The 19849-nt window shown below is 35.5% G+C and overlaps 1 long non-coding RNA gene across 1 annotated transcript; it reads right to left on the bottom strand.

The window, feature by feature from the left end:
• Window positions 1–3823: 3823 nt before the first annotated feature.
• On the bottom strand, window positions 3824–8349 carry LOC113225074. The gene is made up of 2 exons (XR_003309696.1): window positions 8146–8349; window positions 3824–4188 (listed from the first exon to the last, which is right to left on the bottom strand). It is a non-coding gene; the product is annotated as an uncharacterized LOC113225074 (long non-coding RNA).
• Between the last annotated feature and the right edge of the window lie 11500 nt (window positions 8350–19849).

Below are 19849 nucleotides of genomic sequence, written 5' to 3'. Positions count from 1 at the left end.
AATAAATATGTAATTTAACTGCATATTTGCATATTTATTTAAGTTTAAACACATTAGGTTACATCTTCTGGCTTTCATTTTGCTCCTCCCCACCTCACGACTCTCTCCCTGTCCTTTCTTCTTTCTCTGTCTCTCAGCTATGTATCCTCCAATACTAAAACCTCACAGGAAGTAAGGTGATCAAGTTGACCAGTGATAAAATTCCAGAGAAGGTGTGGTGTCACTCAAATAGATGTTAGGGGGCTGCTTAATCATCTTTTTCGCTGCTTAACTTAGTCTTAATATGTGATTTAGATGTCAAAGAAAATTTAGAGTTATAACATAATACATTTTTATCCATTTTTATGTTGGCAATAAACATCAAATAAAAATAAATTTTAAAAATATTTTCTTAATTTCTCAGTCTTCACTCCTCTACAACTCTTTATTCATCTTGAAATTTCTGCTGCATGTATTGCCTGGTCAATGTTTTATAACGATTAGCATTGAAAACAGCATGTATGACATAATCTCAACTGCCTCAGCAGCACACTGGCACTGGGATATCTTGGTGTTGGCGAAGTGTCTTTCTCCTAATGGGGCACAGCTGTACCTGCTGTGAGGGTTCTGGGCTTGGCAGTTTTCCTTTGACTCAGCAATATTCAAGGACTAGTTACTCATCATTGAAAAAGAAACACCCAGTCCACTCTCTCCAGTGCTCTTCTGTCTTGAAAAGAGCCTTTCTCCCGTGATCCCTGGTAACTAATTGTTTACACAATAGCGTGCCTATTTAGTGAGCTCATCTATCATCAGAGATGAAAACACCAGCATTAAAATGACTAGCAGAATTGAAGACTAGTGGTCCCGATGAGCAGAGCTAGCAGAAAAGAAGTCCTAGTGTAAAAAGAAATTCAATTTTAAAGTGTGTCTTTAAATATATGTGACAGCTTGCCCCAATTATTGTACAAACCAAGAAAACAAATAATTGTATACATGTTTGAGAGGCAAAGTGATGGGAAATATATTTCTGTTTCTTTTTGGTATGAAGTACTTGTAAAAATAATTGAAATGTCACTGACTGTTTTCAGATCAGTCTTGCTTTCTTTCCATGTTTGAATTGGAAACCAAGACATCCGAGCTTGCATTTCAGCCCTGTAATTATATAGCTTATGACCTTGGGCCTGCCATTCTATCTTTTGAGCTCTTAGATTCCTAATCTATAAAACAAAGGGTTGGATAAAATGGTTTCAAAAACCCCTCCAGGTCTAAAATCATTTTATGTTGTGGAATAGTAAGTTGTTCAATTGTCTAGGGCCATAGCAAAATAAAATCTTATTTTTAAAGTATTTTTTTTCAAACTAATTAAAAAGAGGCAGGTAATTTAATGGCCTAAATCAGTGCTTTAAAAACATTAATGTTCAGTTGAATCATCTGAGATTTGATGATGATGCAGATTGTGATCCAGCAAGTCTGGGGTGGGGCCTGAGAGCCTACATGTCTTTCACGTTACCAGGAGATGCTGATACTGCAGGTTTAAGTACACATTGTGATGAGCCAGGACCTAACTAGCTGTGGGGATTCTCATAGAGATATGGTCACACAGATGGTCTCTCTGGAACATACAGATGTGATTATGATCACCCAATCAATGTTTTATTTTAAAGATAACATGTAAATGTTTTTCTCCAGCTAACATCAAATAAAAGTAAACCTTCAGAATATTTTTAATTAACCTTTTCAATACTTTATTTGCATTCAAAATTAAATAAATTTAGTTGTGTTACTTTTTACATAATTTACTGATTTTTTTTTTTTTTTTTAACAATTGACTGTTTTGGTCTCCTATCAGTAAAAATATGATACTTTGTCTCAACTTGCATCTTCTCTCTCCCCACAAAAGGACCTCAGGATGCTAAGTTCAGTCTTTAGAAAGTTATTATAATGATGCAGCTAGGAATAATCACTGTATTAAAAAAATCCTGTATTACAGGTGCTATGGGATTTATTTTCAAGTTCTATTAACATTTCTCCTTTCACTCAGTCTAATTTATGTCAGATCCTGAACCTATGAATCTCATATTAATTTTGACAGCTGGTCTCTACCTCAAAGCCAAAGAGCTCGAAGATGTTTTATTCACTCCATCCCTTGCCCCGCTACCTCCACCCCGCCCACACACCAGCTTCAGTCTGCTGTAATCAAAGTCAAAATGTAAAGACAACATGTTGTTAAGTCAATTAATTAACATATTGCTTCTGGGATGAATTTTTTTGTTTTCAATTTGGTAATAATGTTTCTATTTTTGAAGATAAAAATCTCTTCTGCACACTCACAACTAACATTACAGAATCTTTCTTGTAATTACCGCAGTGATTCTAACCATGTTAAGTACTTCCTAGACTCAGGCTCTTGTCAGTAGGGATCTGGGTCCCTACAAATACTAAGTCTCATTTATTCCACAAGTTAGATTCTCTTTCTAATGAAGAGCTGAGAGTTTATGCCAATTTAAGTTCTAGAATATTGTATTATCATCATTGTTGTTATTCTGATGGTGGAATAGATCCCAGAGGCTCTAATGGAACTGGAGAGGAGAACTGGACTCTTGTTCTAGAGAGAAGTTGTGAAACAAAAGGATCAGCTAAGAAACTTTTCTGAAATGCAATTCTCAGTTGTTATTTATTCTGTGTCAAGATCTTCATGGCCCACATTATGATGCATTAGATCTGAGTAGATCTCCAAATCTCAGAATTTAACAAGTATCATATGTGATTCTAATGCAGGTGTGCATGGACCATATTTTGATAATAATTTCACTTGTACCTTCAGTCTTGAAACATTGAATATGAAAACCAACATCTGAAAATATGGGTGTATAGAGTAATAGAGATTCTTAGCTATGTAGACTACTGCAACTTACAGTCAAACTTCAAATATAAATAAATTTAATACAAGTCTGTGTTTATCATGTAGCTGGATGCATACCTATCATCCCTTCAAAAGATGAGAATGATGCCAGCGTTGTGTGTTGAGTTGAATTATTGAATGCAAAGCATAGAAAGACCTGTAAATAAATGTTTTTGAAATTGAAGCTCTCACCTGTTTTCAAAATAGATTTTTGACTCAATTTACTCTAGATACTCTAGATTATCCTTCGGATATTGCCTACACACACACACACACACACACACACACACACAGAGAGAGAGCGAGAGAGAGAGAGACTCTATATACCCAGTATAAAAATGTACTACAGGTATATTAAAATGACTTTTTTTCTGTCTACATTAGAATTAAAGTTACTCAGAGGGAAAATATTGAGTACCTTACACAGACCAGAAAATGTGTTGATGACTTTATGATAATTTATGAACTAGGAAAGGTAGACCAGGTACTTTTACTAGTGTCACAAATCACAGAACATAAACTGAAAAAACCAAACAGCCAAAAAGCATTTTTTGTTTTGGTAAAAAGCTTGGAACTGCTAACCTAGTTTCAGCCCTTCACTGTAGACATTAGGATCATAAGGTGTACTGACAAGTGACTTGTTAGTTGATGAAGAGCCAGAACCAGAATTAAGCCTCTGAATTCCAGTCCATGGTTTCCTACTTCATTGTACAATTGGTGTCCCTTGTTGTTGAACAGTAAATACATCATAGAACTATATTTGTTTCAGTGTGCATTTCTTAAATGTAACTAAAAGTTTCTAAATGTTCCTAAAAGTGCTTGGAAAGAAATGTTATAAAATGTATGGGTATTATAAACACCGAGTTCATAATGATTCTGACTGGAAGGACAGTGAAATAGGCATGCGAAATGACAAGGTAGTGGGTGGCCTTCAACTCTGTTAGGAATATTTTATTTTTTAACAGGGGTTCCTGTGCATTTTCTAAAAAATACTGTAAGTAATTTCTAAATAGAGTTTTAAAAAGACATAGTGTTCTGTACATCTAAAATTAGTGTGGATTTCGATCTGTATAGTTAATGGGTCAAGACTTATTCTGCTTACTTTTAGACCTATTTGGTCTCCCTCCTTCCTCAATATGCACTTGCATATTGTGTAAACGATGTTATGTACTTCCAGTTATAAAAACACACATAGACTGGGCACTGTGGCTCACACCTGTAATGCCAGCACTTTGGTAAGCTGAGGCAGGAAGATCACTTGAGGCCAGGAGTCGAGACCACTGGGGCAACATAGTGAAGCTCTGATTCTACAAAAAATAAAAGTAAATAAAATAAAATAGATAAAAACACATACCATAATATTACCCTGTAAACTTTTCTCCTATGCCATATTTCCACCAGGGATTTATAATGATTAGAATACTATTTTCGCCAACCCCATGTAAATTTACTCTACCATTCCAAACACGGTTATTTACCCCAAAAGATTATAGGGTAAACCATCGCTCTTCTTAAAGAGATGACAGCAGAAAATAATATGACAGTTTAAATAACAATGATGAGATTATATACTAATGTATTAAATGAAGGTGTTATTAAATTTTTTTAAAAAAGAAGAAATATAAAAATATTATAGTTGTTATTGTAAATCCAAGGGATAATAAAATATAAATTATTCCATTTATTCTTTTTTAATAAAATTTTATTCAACACGCAAAAATTTATGAAATAAAGTACAACTGATTATTGCACCGATTTTGAGGAAGAAAAAAATTACATCGCAACAAAGGAAGTTATCTGTTTTCTTGGACATAGGGTGTAGTGCCACCAATTGAAATTGGTGCCAAAATTATTTTCTGGCTATTGTAAGAATTTTAAGTAAGGCCTTTTCATTGAAAATCATTCCTTCAATTATCCTAAATATAAAACAAATTATATAAAAATATCTATTTATAGATTCTGAAGTCTCAAAAGAAATTCAGAAGATATTACATATAACCCTCATTCTGTTTCTCTTTTAGCCATCATTTCTTCTTGACTCTATCTGGGGATGAGGACACCTACTATGTTCTGATGCAGTTTATTCTATAACTGGGTAGTGATAACTTAGAATATTCTTCCTTATATTGAGTTGAAATATTCCTCTTGGAATTTGCTCCTAGAGGTGTAATTCTGAATCGTGATAACATTAAAAAAAAATACTACCACCTTTCTTTTAAAGACTTTCTTTTTGTAGGATAAACAAAATAGTATTAGCTCCTTCCAATATTTTGATTCAATGAAATGTTGGCTGAAACCATCCGCCCTTCTCTTGAAGGTGCTATGGTATCTGTGTTTCTAAAGTAACATGTCTAATTTGAGAGTTAAACTTATGCTCAGACACAAATTTTAACAAGGTTTTGTATTTCAAGCAATCAAATTTTAAATACATAAGTCAACCTAGGATACAAGACTCTAATCCCGCCTCCAGCTTCATGCGTCTCTGGCCTGTGCATGGAGAAGACTGTCCAAGTCCTCTTGCTTTTTGCTACTCTAACCAGATAATATGTGAGTTTTCAGTCCCATATGTAACCCCAGACCAGATCTGGTGAGTAAATGCCTGGCCTAATAGTGCTAAGGTTCATATGAGGAAATATTACCACCAACAAAAACAATAGAAATACCTGCAAATGGTTGTCAATTATGATTTAATTAAAACCTCTATTTGGGTGTTTTACAGAATGTAAAAAAATCACAAAATATTTTGTAAGCTTTCTATTTTGATATAATTGTAGATTTATATGTAGTTGTAATAAATAATATAGGGAGCACCTGTATACCCTTTAACTTTTTTCCACCAATGGTAATGTCTTATATTACTATAGCACAATATCATAACCAGAGAATTCACATAGAGAGAATCCATTCATCTTATTCAGATATCACTAGTTTAATTGTGTGTTTGCATGTATTACCACAGTGGAAAAACAGAATGCTTCCATCAGGAGGATCCCTTATGCCATTCTTTTGTAGCTACAGTCAATTCAATTCTTCCTACCATTCCTAACCCTGGCAACTAACTACTAACCTATTCTCTATTTCTGTAATTTTGTCATTTCAATAATACTATATGACTAGAACCCTACGGTGTGTGTAATCTCTTGAGATTTTTTCCCCATTCACCATAAAGACCCATCCAGGTTGTTCTACATGTCAATCATTCTTTGTTGTTTCATTTTCCTTTTTATTGTTGAGTAATATTTTGTAGTGTGGATGTATCACGCTTTGTTTAATCATTTGTCCATTGGAGGACATCTGGGTGTAGCGTTGGGCTGTTATGCACTTTTTTTGTACAAGTTTTTGTGTGAACATCAATTTTCATTTCTTCAGGTTAAATGACTAAGAGTGCAATCACCAGGCCATATGACAGGTGCTTGTTTAGTTGTTAAGAAACTGCCAAACTGTTTTCCAGAATGGCTCTATTGTTTGACATCCCCATCAGAAATACAAATCTGATACGGCATGTAAAGCTGTCTTCTATTCCAAGAACTCATTCCAAGAGCGTTTGACTGTTAGCGTTGGTTATTATTGGCTTGTTATTTTAACCATGTCACCATTGGAATTAAAGTACCCTTCTAGGATTTTTTTGCTCGTTACGTCCATGGAATGGATAGTGCGTTGCACCGTCTAGACCCACTTCAGGGGTCAGGCTTTCATTCTGTCAGGTGCTGAAACTATTGTCTACTAACAGCTCACAAATACAATAACTCTTTCTACGATTTGCTCTGGACTGAAGAGAGCTGCCTCACTGAAGATGAGACCCCACCCCCTGAGGCAACCGGTTAAAAACTGCTTGATGTGGGAGTACAATGACTTGGCCCTCCAGACTTAATCTGGGCCAGCTCAGCTCCAGAGCACTCCATGGGATCACTTGCGTTCTGTTACAACTACATCACAGTTCAATTCCTCCCTATGCCCAGTTCTGCTTTCCTCACTTCTGTGAGTTGATAGTTAGCACACACCCTCAAAAGTTCTGCTGCATATAAATCCATCTCCTTTTCTGAGGAACCCAACCCATGACGGTTGATCTTAGGGTACCAGGGGTAGTACAGAGACAGATACTAAAGTGGAATTTGAGAGCTGCATCACCTGCAAGTTGGTACGAGGAGGAATGATAACCTTGGCAAGATACAGGAGTACAGTTGTCCAATGTTTCACTGGTAGAGGACTGGGAAAGTATATTATTGGATGAAAAAGCTCTTCTGGTACAATATATCAGGTAATTGAGAGGTACAGGGAAGTAGTCAATAAAAGCATTATGGGATTGGATGACTGTTGGGAGCTATTGATGCATTGGAGAAAGACAGTGGAAGCCTAAATGTGATTCATCATTAAGAAGTTAAAAATCATAGGGTGCCCATGACAGCGTATCAACTTATTTAATCAGAATAGATGAGCAAGATTTGGCAAATAGGTTAGAGGTCTGGAAAAATACATGGACAACAGATGATAAGACATAAAACCTGTAAAGATTCAGATATCTGCCACATCAGAGGAACTGTTAAGTGTTCAGAGATTTAGGGCAGCAGTTGGCAAACTGTTTCTGCAAATGGTCAAATAGTTAAGATTTAAGGCTTTGCAGGCCAGACACCATCACCACTACTCAACTTTGCCATTGAAGCACAAATATAGCCATACACAATTTGCAAATGAATGGGTTGTATGAAAATACAACTTTACTCACAAGAAAGAGGCAGTGGGCTAAATCTGGCCTATGGCCAGTAGTTTGTCGACCAGTGGGTTTTTGTTTGTTTGTTTGTTTTTTGAGACAGAGTCTCGCTCAGTTGCCCGGGCTAGAGTGCAGTGGTGCGATCTCGGCTCACTGCAAGCTTGGCCTCCCGGGTTCCCACCATTCTCCTGCCTCAGCCTCCTGAGTAGCTGGGACTACAGGTGCCCGCCGCCTCGCCCGGCTAGTTTTTTTTTTTTTTATTTTTAGTAGAGACGGGGTTTCACCATGTTGGCCAGGATGGTCTTGATCTCCTGATCTCGTGATCCGCCTGTCTCAGCCTCCCAAAGTGCTGGGATTACAGAGGTGAGCCACCACGCCCGGCCGTCGACCGCTGGTTTTGAGGGCATAATGGGACATCTTCTCCTTCCCAAAGTAAAGGACAAATGAATACGTTTTAAAACTTCCACCACTAGGGAGGAAGCACAACCTCTTATAGGCCTCTTTGGGGTGAAGTTAGCATATTCCATACTTGGGAATACTGCTGTGGTCTATTTACCTTGTGAAATGGAAGGCTGTCGTTTTTGAGTGAGGTTCACAGTAGGAAAAAGCTCTGTAGAAGTTCAGACTATAGTGTAAGCTCTCCCAGTAGCACAAGACATATCTATGGTGAACAAAACATGTCAAAATAATCCTTAGGACATGCTCCAATAAGAAAATCAAAGCTAACACAGCTAGTTAGTGGTGGAGTTGAGGTTTATGTATAGATTTGCCTGGACTGTGAGAACAGACACAATATTACATATACTCCTTAAAACAACAAGCATAGTCTTGCACAGCATAGGAATCAAGTAAATATATATTCAACTGCGCCAATAGTTTTGTGGTTTAGGCAATTAGGGAGTATTTGTTAAGAATTGAATCTGCTTTGTGCCTGACACACATTGGCAAAAAAGAACTTTCTGTTAAACACATTAAAGAAAGACTCAGGTAATTTTTTTTTTATTTGAAATACACAGTTTCAGGATTAAAAGGATTTTAGTTTATGGGAAGAAGCTTCACTGGGAGTCACAGTTAACTTTAGGTTTGGAAATTATTAGTAATAGTTTTCTTTTTACAGAGTCCACAGATGCATGGAAGTTTAACAACGTATTCCTTGCCACAAGCAAAGAACTGATTCTTTGTTTTTCTCCTTCCTTATTAACAGAAGGATTATGCTGTGTTTCTAGTCTGGTTTATAAAAAGAAAGCCATAAGGCTTTGCCACCAAGTAAGATCACATTTGTAAGAAGATCCTTATTAATATTTGGAGAGTGTTAAATATTCCTTAATGAGAAGCAAGACTGGGCAGACTTAACAAGATATCTGCTGGTTCCAAGCCAGAGTACAGATCCAGAGGCGGAGCAAACTCGTTTCTGTTCCTCCTGGGATGCCAGGAGTGTTCTAGCTGCCACTGGGGTAGAATTTGTATCAGAGAGGTCACAGGGCCTGCTGAATGAAGCTGAAGGAGGAAAAGATGTGTATTGACAATGCAAATATAACAAGGAATAGCTCTTATTAAGGCAGATATGTCTGCAGACAGCAAATGACAGTCAAATTTTATTACATTCAGCACTTATACAACAGATGGATTGTAACCTTTGGCCTTGGGTTCCTGGGTGGAAAAAGATGAGACAGTTAATACCTGTTGAGAGCTTATTGTGTGCCAGGCACTGTGACCATAAACAACTATCATGCTTTATTTGCTGGTTAAGAAAACATAACTATCATGCTTTGGCTTTATTTGCTGGTTAAGAAAAAAAAAATTAAAGGCAACAGTTTTCTCCTTTTAAGACCGGTTAGTTAATTTGGATTATTCAATCCCTTCTCTTCACTACTAACAGGAGGTCAGTTATAGCTCATAAGTGCATGACAGTATTTTTCAGGTTTCCTTTAATAGATCAGATTTTATCCCATGTTCCCTGTGATTGTAATACAATTTGACAACGTACTGAATATTTTATATTTGGACTAAAAAATTGCATTGCCTGGATTTTCTCTTGCTGTTGGAAATGTCAAAAAATTGAGAAACTTGCTTATGTACTTTTGGATGGAATGCATTGTATGAAGACACTGAAAAGTGTACTGGAGTGTCTGATTAGTCCTGATTTCCAGTGGTCCGTATAGTTTTAATTCAATGTGGGCCAATGTGGTCATTAGTTATGGGCCACACAGTTTCTGTAGAAAGTAGCAAGCACTCAGTTTCTTCATTAAAATATTTTTTTAATTTTAATTGCAGTGAAATAGTAAGTGTTTTAAATGTAACTGTAAAGCTTTAAAGGCATTAATTTAATGAACAGGAAAGAACTTGGAACTATATACATCTACTGGATCATGGCAAGTCCCATGGTAAGACAAATGGAGAGGTCAATCTAAAACTAGAGAGCAGCAGAACCGAGGGTTCAGTGTGCATAACCTGTGCCACTAGTCTGGGTAACAGTGGGGTAGCATGGCACCTGAAAACAGGCCAAGGCTCAGGGTCACTTCTCCAGAGGTATGTACAGTAGAAAGAGTACCTTTTTAACAATAAGTATAGGTAAATATATTAAAGATTCAGATTAAATATACACTCAAGTCATACCTTGCTTCAGTATTATGCCTGGTGTTGGACTGGACACACACACACATGCACACACACACACGCTCTCTGTCAATATATCCTCATATCAGCAAGGTGAAGTGGACAGAGGTGATCCAACTTCATATGTCCTTGGAGATTGCTGAGGCTTCTTTCTGTATAAATGTCAATTAGATCAAGTTGATTAAGTTCAGCTGGTGTTGTTCAGTTCAATTATATCCTTGCAGATTGGCCTGATGATGGATTAATCAATTACTGATAGAGATGTGTTCAAGTCTCCACCTATAATAGTGGATTTGTCTATTTCTCCGTGCAGTTCTATTAGTTTTTGGCTCACATATTATGATGCCCTGTTGTTGATATATACATATTAAGGGTTGTTACATCTTCTTGGAGATTTGACACATTTATCTTTATGCAATGCCCCACTTTATCCCTGAGAATATTTCTTTCTCTAAGGTCATCTTTGTCTGAAATAAATATATATATTCCAGCTTTCTTTTTATTAGTGCTAGCATGGTATATATTATGTATTTACTTTTGAGCTATCTGTGCTTTTATATGTAAGGTGGGTTTCTTGTAGGCAATATATAGTTGGGTCTGTTTCTAACACTCTGACAATCTCTGTCTTTAATTGGTGTATTTAGACAATATACATATAGAATCATTATTGATTTAGTTGGATTGACAGTTGCCATGTTTATAATGGTTTTCTATTTTCTGCATTTGTTTTCTGTGACTTTAAAAAATCTTCCCTTCTTTTGCCTATTGTGACTTTGAGCATTTTACAAAGTTCCGTTTTCTCTCCTGTTTTAGCATATCAATTATAATGCCTTAACAAAGCTTTTAATGGTTGCTATTGGCTTTGAAATACACATTTGCAGCTAATCCACTTTCAAATAACACTACATTCCTTCATGAGTAGCACAGGGACCTTGTAACAAAGTCCATGTGCTACCCAATTCTTCCCTTCTATGTTCCCTTATAACATAGCTGTCTTTTATTTCACTTATCCAAATGTCATAAACATCCAATATACTGTTACTTTTAGTACTCTGAATATGTATTTATTAGACCAATTAAAAATCAGAAAAATGAAATCTAAATTAACACAATTATATTTAAAAATTACATTTTGAGCATTTCCTCTTGTAGAAAAATTGTTATGTTTAAATGCTATGTCAGTATTGGGAACTTTTTATTTTGCCTTCATATATTACTTTTATGATGCTTTTCCTTTCACTATGAAAATCCAGGTTTCTGAATTCTGTCATTTACCTTCTCCCTGAAGAACTTCCTTTAACATTTCTTGCAAGGCAGGTCTATGGGCAACAAGTTTCTACAATTTTTGTTTTTCTTAGTTTTTATCTCCTTTAGTTTTGAAGGATAATTTCATCATATGTATAATTATTGGTTTTTTTTCTATCAACACTTTAAATATTTAATTGCAGTGTCATCATTTTTACATGGTTTCCAACAAGAAGTCTACTGTGATTTGTACCCTTTTGCCTCTATAAATAAGGCTTTTTATTTCACTCTGGCTTCTTTGAAGAATTTTCTCTTTGTTTTTGTTTTTCTCAATTCTGATATGGTATGCCTAAGTGTATATATATATATATATTTGTATTTATCCTGCTTGTTGCTCATTGAGCTTCCTGAATCTGTGGTTTGGTGTTTATCATTAATTTTGGAAAATCCTCGGTCATTATTACTTCATGTATTTATTATGCACCATTCTGTCTTACCCTTCTGGTATTCCAATTATGTATGTGTTATCCCTTTTGAAATTGTCCTACAATTCTTGAATATTCTGTTTTGTTTTGTTTTCTTTAAATTTATTTTTCCCTTTGCATTTCAACTTGGAAATTTTTTATCGACATGTCTTCAATCTCACTGACTCTTTTCTCAGTTGTTTCTGGTCTACTGATGAACTCATCAAAGACATTCTTCATTTATGTTAATTTTTAAATTTATTTATTTTTTTGTTTTTTTGGCATTTCCACCTCTCTGCTTACATTACCCATCTGCTCTTGTGTGTTGTTTACTTTTTCTATTAGAACCTTTCACTTATTAATTATAATTATTTTAAATTACCTAGCTAATAAATCCAACATCTATACCATATTTGTAGATGGTTCTGATACTCGGTTTATCTCTGCAGATAATGTGCTTTTTTTCTTATGGCATGGTTTATACTTTTTGTTGAAAGTTAGGCATGACATATGACGTAGTAGAAGATGTAAATAGTTCTGCGGTGTGAGATTATGTTTACCTCACTAGGAGCTGGCCCATGTTCAACATTTGCTGTAGCAGTAGGTGCCAAAAGTTTCCATTTTCCCTATTGTTCTTGTCTTGTCTGTCCTTTTTGGAGGGTTGTGGGGGTTCCCTAAAAACTCTTTCCTAAATGGAGTCTGTGTCTTGAAGCGCTTTCATTTGTAATCCACTATTATTATATTGGAAACCTGTTGATGTATCGTTAAATAATAAGAGAGTGAAAACATTCTATAATATTTTGATGAAATCTCAGTCTTTTGGAGAGTCTTTGTCTCTGAACTATATGATCTTCACAAGTGTTTCTCAGCTTCCCCCCCACCTTTAGATGAGACAGAAAGGCAAAGGGGGCTGGAGTTGACCCTACCTTAGGTCATTTAGCACCCCAGTAAAGCCTTCTCTATCAGAGAGCAAGTCCTCACTATGAAGAACACTTTATATATACTTCAAAATGGTTAGTTTCCCTCTTGCCCAGCCAGACCTGTCGGGATTTTTCTTGGCCCATTTTGAGGATCTTGTAGGGTTCCTAGAGGTAAAACCCACGTAAATATGGGGGTTTCACTAATATTACGGCCACCAAGAGTTTCTCACTCTCACGTTAGTCTGCATTCAGGGTCCAGAAATTCATAAAAATTATAATTTAAGTGCTACTAGAAGTTCATAGGCCATTGGCTTTTGCTCCAGAAAAATAAATCTTGGCTGTGTCTCTCTTGATGTGCCTGTGTCTTCAGATTTTGTAGTGATGCCCTTTGACCTCAATTCTCTAATATGTCCAAGAAATGTCATTTTTAGTTTTTAGTTTGTCTAACTTGTTCATATTATAAGGGTGGGAGAAAGGCTTTCCAAACGCTTTGTGTATCAGAGCTGAAACTAGAAGTCCAGATTTATTTCTCTTGTTTTGAAGTTAAACCCTAACTTTGCATCCCAGCTGCAGCCATAGCTATGATACATGGTGGTATGTGTGTGAGGCACTGTGTTAGGAAACCTAATTCCGAAGCACAATATTATGAACTATCAGAGTGATCTGTGAATAAGTTACAAAACCTCTCTCTGAGCTTCAGTTTTCTATCTCTAAATCTACTAATATTTACCTAGATTGGTGTCGCTTTAGATAAATCTTAGTAGAAGACCTTCTCTTTGGTTAAAATAATAGAAACTCTAGAAAAGTATAAAATAGTATTATCAAATATTTATTAACTCAGTGTTAAATTTGAAGTTCTAAGGTAAATTTAATTTCTAAAAATTTAAATAAATCATTCTTAGTAATTTATATATCAAAGAATACTGGGCTCTGAAGTCCTAGATGTCTAATAAGAAGATTATGGTATAAATGATGTTTTAAAATTGATGCTTGCAAGAGACAGTCCTTTGCCATCTTCTGATTCTTACACATTTTGAAAATAGGATAAAATATAGATAAGTCTTAATATATATGAGATAAATACATATAGGCTAAAATATATTCAGGTTGAACAGAGAATAAAATATTGCTCAGGATTTACAAAAAGGTAATTTCTCCTTTTGTAACATTTTACATTTGTAATTAATACAACATATATAATAAGTTAGTTTTCTCTAGGTATTATATGCCATGTCAAAGCTAACTATTGTAATTTTAACTATGGACTACTTTTAATCACTTAATATTAATTACTCATTTTTAGTCTTTTTACCAACTGTTTTTCTATCAAAAAGAAGATAACTCAAAATTTCTTTTCTGGTGTTCTGTTCTCATCTTTTAAAATAATTCTTATCATGGCATCAGCTGTGATTCTAAATGCACTAAGGAAATGTGAATGATATTTAAAATTCTCGGAAAAATGTTTAAAACACATCAAATGAAAACAGTACATTTTTGTTTTATAAATACAAGGTCCACAACTCATATATAATTTATCCAGTGTTATTTAGGACAAATGACTTGCCTTCCACTAATGATATAAAAGAAAATAAAACCAAATTCCTAATTTGAAGGGGAGTGCACCTAATATAGAGAAATATGTATGATTTAATCATATATTGTGATCTAAACACACACGCACTCTCTCTCTCTATATATATGTATAAATATATGAATATGAATGCTGTTTGAAAATAATTTACACAAAGAGGATTAAAGTGAGGTAAGGGAAGCTTCACAAGGGAGAAAATATGTCTTAAAGAACAATATTAGTTTTAAAGATTGAGAAAATAGAGATGGTAACTTCAGGTGCCATCAATACGACTGGTATTAGCTGGTGTGGAAGAAAAGTAGGGTAGTGGTAGGTAAAGCTGTAAAAATAGGCAGAGACCAAATAAGAAACAGCTTTATATGCTGTATGGATAAATTCTATCACAGCATATCATCAAATGTTTAAAACAGGTGTTTAGCAAAAAGTGGTGAATATGGTTCAATACATTTTTTTGGCATTACTTTCCTTTATGGGATTTATTTTTTCTTTTAACCTAGTGGGCTATTGCCTTGTTTTATTTTTAAGGGTTTATTTATTTTAAAAAAAGAGGTGGCAGTTAATAATAAAAAATATCTATCCTTTCAGATGTTTTCAGATAGGAAGGAAATACAAAAGAGGTTACGGAGCATCTTTCCCTGAGAAATCTGCGACTAAGAATCTTCTCTGTTAGAGAAAGTTTAAGGAAAGCTGACTAGAGAGAGGTTAATGAATGTTGCTAGTGAATGACCTTACTAGGTCCTCCAACCGAATGTTTCAGTAATTCTCTGATTTTTAGAGTTGCAAACAAGCTTTGCGAGTTCATGATAAAATTTGTAAAGCAGCTTATGATTTACAAGGATTAGTGGGGCTCTGTGTGTCCAAGGATTAGCCTTTATGTTTAATGTGCTTGCCCTCACAGACAGAAATGACACTGCTCCTTCAGCTTCAATAGGCGATGCACTGTCAATGATTTTTCCAGTCCTGGCAATACTGAACTCTTTCTTGTGGTCAAGGTCATACCCACTGTTGCTAGCTTTCAAACGTAGAAAAAGGGGGATTTTGTTTACCTTCTAAGATACGATTAGGAGGAAGTTCATAAAGGCACAGACTCTCTGAATGGGAACTTTTCTTAGGGTTACTTAATTAGATCTTTACTTGGATTCAGAATCTGTTCAGGGTCTCATCTGATCGTATCTTTGAAAAGATGAGACAGCGTTGAAATTTCCCATGGGGAATGCCTGAGGCCAATCCTTGTGCTTGCTCAGATGTACTGAAGTGTTATTTCAGCTCACCCTTTGGAACAAGGGTTTAGAGGCTCCCCAAAAAGGAAAATAGCAAACAAAGGGGGAAGAAATTCTAAAAGGAAAAAGCTATGGAACAGAAAATCAAAAAATAAATAAAGATAATGCACGTTCAATTACTGACCCTCAAGGACACTAATATCAAAGAGTGTCGTACATCTAACAGAGGTATGCATATTCATGGAATTAAAATTGATTCCAAATCACTCAAATTTTTCCGTAGATGCCCTTGTGGAGGTTCAATATAGGCAGAGTTTTGATACCTATTTCAGGTTTCCAACCACCTTTAAAAATCTGACAGAGGGGAAAGGAGCCTTATTACTCACACATTTAGAAGATTAGTATGTCTGTAAAGCAAAAATTTTAATCCACATTTATTAGGTAGCCCCAAATTTACTTTTCACATCTTACTGCTAACATGTATCTGTTTCACATACACAAAACTTTAGGTGTCAGATGACTCAAAATAGCCATTCTTGGGAGGCTGTAGTGTGAAATGTTGTTGATTCCCAGAGAAGCACTGTTTGGTAATTAACTGTAATTGTTGGTATAGCTCTCCCTATTCATGTTAAAATGGCTCATGAACGTCCCACAAGAATCTGTAATGATGTGTGTAACTTGTCATCATTGATATCCTATTGCTCCAGTTCTTCCCCTGTTCATTTTATTCTTCTGTCTGAAGAGGCTATGGGAGTCTAAGACCCAAGTACCATTTGTACTCCCTTTGATATCAGCTGAATGCAAACTGCATAAATTCTAATTGTGTAATATTGTCATGTTTATTTTTATTTCCAACTGATAAATGGTTACAGATCATAGTCCTAAGTTTATATAGCTCTAAAATTTAAATACACTGTAAGGATTCTTACAGACTTACACTACTCTGTATCCTCCAGCCTTTGTCATCCAGACTGGATCTTATATGTAACCCCTTTATATACATATCCCCACGGAGATTTTGAATTTTGGGCTTTAGAAAGATCTTGTTTTTGTTATTGATTTGAGTGAATGTTTGATAATCTAAATACAATGTTTCTTCATATTTTCAGTAATCCATGTTTTAAAACATTTATCTAGTTCACTTTTCTTCCTTGTTTTTAGGATTAAGACAAGTGTTCGCTATAATATTTCCATGTTGTTTTTCCTTATATTCCATTTGGATGGTTAAAATGCATGGCTTGACCCACCTTCTGCTACAAAATGACCAGAATATTATCAGTGGAATTTTCATAAAAAAGGAAAATTTAGGTAGTGAACCAATCGCAGAACAAAATTTTGGGTGCAGAATAGTGGTATACTTGAGCCTTTCTGTGCTATGTAAAGGACTCTCCTAGCACTGATAATAAGAGAATTTGTAAAGTCATTCACTACCTCTCACTATTAATAAATGCCCAGCAAGACAAGAAGAATGAAAATTGGCTGACTTGATTAAAAGGGACATTGATCTTTGGAGAACGAAAGATCATACATGGAGATGGAACCTCTACAAGGGTATCTAGATTCTTTGTTTTTTCTCTGCTGTTTTGTCTTGGAAAGTCTGTGAATACTGGAAAAATTTCCAAATCTTAAATCTGTAGAACTTGAATTCTAGGGATTATGAAAAAAAAATTAAGAAAAATTAGAATTAGGGAACTATGAAACTTCACTTTGTATGGCTTTTGAGTGCTTATAATTATTAAAATCAAACCACTCTACCTTTCATGTGAAAAATGTGTCACAGTAGTTTGAGAAAGTTTTATATAATTTGCCTGATAAGTTTACTTCTTTCCCTTAAACAACTTTTTCTATGACCCTTTGGATATGAATTATTTTGACCTCTACAGAACACACTTCAGTATGCAGAATTGTGTTTGGGGGATCTGTATGGAAGGATTTCTCAAGGTAACTGCAGAGGAGTAGGCTCTATTGCCAGAAGCTGATTCATTAATTTTCAGACAGATTCATGGTTTGTGAATCAACAGACGAGAATTCTCTTGGCTAGAAATAAGAGAGATTGCAATAGGTTCAGTGACAGGCATCTGTTATGTCTGCCAGGGAGCTGTACAGTTCAGTCAGTCTTCAGTGATTTCATCCTTCTTATATTTCTAGAGTTGAATGCAGATGTTATTTAAATTGAGTTGAGCCAGAGGAGTTTTTTTTTTAACAATAATTGCGATCTTATCATTTTCTGTCAATATTACTGATAGAAACAGTGGAATCTTACTAGTGTGGCACTGATACTCTAATAGTTAACGTATGTTTTATCTATATGGCTACTTCCCTAGCTAAGTCAGTTATGTGTTATTTATAAATGATAGCTATATCAGATGATGGATTGTTTGACTGTAAGGAACAGAAACCTACTGGACCTAACTTAGACCAAAAAAACTGTATTGGTAATATGGTAGGCAGCTTTTAAAGAATCAAACAAAAGAAAATGAATTACCAATACTCAAAAAAAAAAAAAAAAAAAAAAAAAAGAAAAAGAAAAAGAAAAACAAAGTAGTTCTTTAAAATAGCTGATTGATTCAGTTTTGTTGGGTGGTCTTCTTCCCAGACTAGGAGGGGGTGCATTTGTTGATATTGCCACCAAGATAACACGCAATGCTGTATTCCTAAATGAATATTGAGGTGCTTTTATCAAAAGAAAGAGGGATGGGTGCTGACAGTGTAAAACAATGGATACCCACTTCATAAACCTGCAACTGAAATTCTCAATGAATGTCTATGAAGAGAGTTTAGCATTAATCTCAAGCTTCACATTCATTCCTTCCTTCATTCAAGAAATATGTGAATGCCTCTTTTTGCCAGGTCTTGTCTGTGAAAAGACAGATATACTCCCAACTCTCACCAGATATCTCCTATAGAGATATCCTCTCTTTCTAGTCCCTCTCTGACTTTACTGAGGTACAACTGACAAATAAAAGTTGTACATATTTAAGGTGTCCAACTGATATATTTAGATACATATATATTCTGATATGAAGACCAAATCAAACTAAGTAATATATCTATCACCTCACATAGTTACCGTTTTCTTTTTTTCTTTTTTTCAAAATCTTTTTGTGACAAGAATACTTAAGATCAACCTTCTTAAGAAATTCCAAGTACACCATACAGTGTTGTTAACTACAGTCACATTACTGTACAATAGATCTCCAGAACTACTTCATCCTGCAGAACTAAAAATTTGTATCTTTTGATCAATGTACCTCCATTTTCCCATCCCCCTAGACTCTAGGGGTCTAAACCTCTATAATAATAGACCTCTGCAAGTCTATTTTACACTGACTTATTTCACTTTTCATAATGGCTTCTAGGTTTATACATGTTATCACAAATGGCACAATTTCCTTTAATTTTAAAGTTGAATAGTATTCCATTGCTTACATATGTGTGTGTATATAATCACGTTTTCTGTATCCAGTCATCCATTAATGAACAGTTAGGAATATATTGCTATTGTGAATAATGCTGAAATGAACACAGGAGTGCAGATATCTCTTTGAGATAATGATGTAATTTCCTTTGGGTTTATATCCAGAAGTGGGATTGCTGGATTATAAAGTAGTTGTATTTTTTCTTTCTTTCTTTTTTTTTTTTTTGTTTTATTTGAGACGGAGTCTCGCTCTGCTGCCCAGGCTGGAGTCCTGTGGCCGGATCTCAGCTCACTGCAAGCTCCACCTCCCGGGTTCACGCCATTCTCCTACCTCAGCCTCCCGAGTCGTTGGGACTACAGGCGCCCGCGACCTCGCCCGGCTAGTTTTTTGTATTTTTTTTTGAGAGGCGGGGTTTCACCGTGTTAGCCAGGATGGTCTCGATCTCCTGACCTCGTGATCCGCCCGTCTCGGCCTCCCAAAGTGCTGGGATTACAGGCTTGAGCCACCGCGCCCGGCTGTATTTTTTCTTTTAAGAGACAGCATCTTGGTCTGCCATCCAGACTGGAGTGCAGTGGTATAATCATAGCTCACTGTAACCTCAAATTCCTGGGCTCAAGCGATCCTCCTGCCTCAGTCTCTCAAAGTGTTGAGATTACAGGCATGAGCCACCATGCCTACTAGTAGTTTATTTTTATTATTTTAGAAACTTCCTTACTGTTTTTCATAATGGCTATATCAATTTACATTCTCATCATCAGTGTACAAGGATTTCCTTTTCTCAACAT

This window comes from Piliocolobus tephrosceles, chromosome 2, assembly GCF_002776525.5.
Source record: "Piliocolobus tephrosceles isolate RC106 chromosome 2, ASM277652v3, whole genome shotgun sequence".
Lineage (NCBI taxonomy): Eukaryota > Metazoa > Chordata > Mammalia > Primates > Cercopithecidae > Piliocolobus > Piliocolobus tephrosceles.
Note: the sequence above shows the minus strand (reverse complement) of the source record. Positions and strands in the feature narration are given on the sequence as shown.